Source organism: Nanorana parkeri, unplaced genomic scaffold (assembly GCF_000935625.1).
Source record: "Nanorana parkeri isolate BGI_ZX_2015 unplaced genomic scaffold, ASM93562v1 scaffold634, whole genome shotgun sequence".
Taxonomy (NCBI): domain Eukaryota; kingdom Metazoa; phylum Chordata; class Amphibia; order Anura; family Dicroglossidae; genus Nanorana; species Nanorana parkeri.
This window is the reverse complement of record NW_017306902.1, coordinates 721,641-725,054: the sequence shown is the minus strand read 5'-3', so window position 1 is coordinate 725,054 and position 3,414 is coordinate 721,641.

Sequence of the window (3,414 nt, the reverse complement as noted above, 5' to 3'; positions counted from 1 at the left end):
TCTATCTTAATGGGTTAATGTTCTGCTATTTTACAAAATTGACAATACAGTACTTTAAGTTATGGACAGAAAGATCAGAGCTTCCGCCTATCATATATAAATGACACTAACAAATAACAGCAGAAGTGTTAATGAAATAGTATTGTAGATTAGAATGTGACAAAACTATCACCTGTGAAGAATAAAAAGTTCCATCGCTATGTGATCTTCCTTTATGTATTATGATTCCTGCAACTTCACAATGTATTCCCAGGTGAATCAAACATCCACCACCAAATGGTAAGCCAAACTCACCAGATGTAGATGACCTGTTGATTATAGAAGGTCAATAGCGGAGGTAGGCAACCTTGGCACTCCAGCTGCGGTGAAACTACAAGTCCCAGGAGGCATTTCAAGACTCTGACAGCCACAGGAATGACTTCCAGAGGCAAAGGGATGATTGGAGTTGTAGTGTCACCACATCTGGAGTGCCGAGGTTGCCTACACCTGGTCAATAGTCTGGATAGTGTAACATCCAAAGTGATCAAACGCAGTCCATATTGATCATCAGGGATGAATCTCCAAACCGAAGGGGAAGTCCACGCGGCTCATAGAGCAGGAGTCTCAAACCTCCGGCCCTCAAGCTGTGGTGAAACTACAAATCCTATGATGCATCTCTCTTTCGGGAGTCATGTCTGTGGCTGTGAGAATCTTGCGATGCCTCATGGGATTTGTAGTTCCACCACAGCTGGAGGGCCGGAGGTTTGAGACCCCTGTCATAGAGGAAGATCACAAGTTTTGGGACTTCTCATTTTTCGCTCATCAGAGGTTATGTGCATCAGGAGTGTCAGAGTGAAATCTGCATCCTTTTTTTTTTGTTTTTGATTGGTCACTTAGATAGTTCTGAAGCCTTGGCATCAGAACAACAGCCAGTAAACTAATATCTTAAAGGGTATCTAAGGTCAAAAACGAAAAATACATCTGTATTTCTATATTGAATTTCCATAAGTTCTATCCCACTCCTAATAACCAGATCCAACTAGAAGTTTGTAAACTACGACTATAGCACGTGCTTCTTCAATGCACTGACACGATTTTATTCAGCCCTGTGAATATGCACTTTCTTGTGTCACAACTCTCACGGATCCTGCCTTCTGAACTGCAACTCAACATCTAAACAATGTAACATCATCATTGCTTGCTGGAAGCAATGCATGATGGGATATTTAGACTTGAGAAATGGAGATTGCATCACATCAAGCAGCAGGGAAAGAGACACAAAGCACACTGGGAATCCAGGAAGTTGATGAAAGTGATGGGCAGACGGAAGGCAGCACTCACTACATAAAAGGGATTTTTTATGTAAGCTTTGATTGCATTATCAAAAACAACTCTTGTATGTATTCCCATTACAATGCTGATGTTACTGCCTGCAATATACTGACAGCGTCGCAGCCGGGACAGATCCTGACAATACTGTTGAGATCCACCCAGCAGCATGAGTGACAGCAGGCTCTGCCTATCTAGAGGCAGAGCCAGCTGTGCCCACCCCCTCCCCCATCCGTTCCTCTACTCAGTGCTGGAGGATTGGAGAGGAGAGGGGGGGAATCCCTGCGGTGAGCAATGACTGACAGTCACCGCTCTCTGCAGGGAGACGATCGGGAAGTGAGCGGATCAGCTGCATGTTTCTATTCACTTCAGGATCAATAGAGCCGATCTGTGACAGTCTCATTGTCACAGGTCGGCTCTAACTATGAGGATGAGTGGAAATCACTCACCTCATAGTTCTCCGTGTATACACGGCCGGCCGGGAGCTTCTTGGATGTAACTAGGTGTGTATACACGTCCTGTTACATCCGCCCGTAGGTCCCCACCCCTACATACACGCATTTAAATATGCGTCAGGTGCGCATACCTGCAAAAACGACGATTGAGCCCATTGCGCCGCACATGTTACATATCGCCGCGAACGTCGGAATGAGAGCAATAGTTCTAGGGCCATCAATCACTGATAACACTAAACTGATGAGCGGTAAAAGCTTTTAAAGTGTCGCCTATGGCCAATTTTGGGTATGCTAGTTTTTTGCGATTTTGCGAGTACGCGCAATTTTTAAGCTTGACATGTTTGGTGTCTATGTACCCGACGTGACCCCGTGACATGTTTGGTGTCTATTTACCCGACGTGACCCCGTCTTTTATATTTTACCAAAAAAGTGGGTAATATTAGTTGTTTTATAACATAATGTAAAAAAATAAGACCCGCAGTGGTGATTAAATACCACCAAAAGAAAGCTCTATCTGTCCCCAAAAAAGGGTATAAAATTAATTTCAGTACAGCGCTGCATGACGGAATAAATGTCAGTCAAAGTACCGCAGCGCGGAATACTGAAAAATGGCCTGGATGGGAAGGGGGTGTAAACACCTGGTCAGCAAGTGGTTAAGAAAGGATAACATCACCGGCAGGCTTCATATTAAAGCTAACAGGATCTCCCCTGCTGGATGTTGTAATCATACAGCCGGCACCCATGATTGGCTGCAGTCACTATTCAGTCCTCAATTCTTCCCTTACCGTCTTCAATTTTGAATCGAAGGTTGTCAAGCAGAGTGAGTCCGACCGAGCCACCCACGGCTCGATATTCGGCCAATTCAGCAAGAATCTGACAAAATACAAGCCGTGTATGCCCGTACCTAGATTTCCTTTTGTATCGGCTTTCATTCATAAACTGGCAGAGACAAGAAGAGACATGTCACCTCATTATAATACCACTTTACTAAGAAAGAGTGATTCAATTAGCACGTTTTAACACTCTCATTGTCCTTATTCCCTGGTGAAATGTCCGCTCTGTGAGATCACATTCAATCTAAAGGTCCCCACACACCTTACGATAATCGTACGATAATCGCGGGAAATCCCGCGATCGTACGATTATCGTAAGGTGTGTGGAAGCCGTGCGACCTCTACTACTGTAAGGTCGCACGACTTTAAACTTACGGACATGTTCGTCCTCTATCTATCTATCTATCTATCTATCCAATATCTATCTATCCATCATTTATCTATCTATCTATCCATCCTCTATCTACCTATCTATCTATCTATCCATCCATCCTCTATCTATCTATCTATCTATCTATCTATCTATCCATCCATCCTCTATCTACCTATCTATCTATCTATCTATCTATCCATCCATCCTCTATCTATCTATCTATCTATCTATCCATCCTCTATCTATCTATCCATCCATCCTCTATCTATCTATCTATCTATCTATCTATCTATCTATCCATCCTCTATCTATCTATCCATCCATCCTCTATCTATCTATCTATCCATCCTCTACCTATCTATCTATCCATCCATCCTCTATCTATCTATCTATCTATCCATCCTCTATCTATCTATCTATCTATCTATCTATCTATCTATCTATC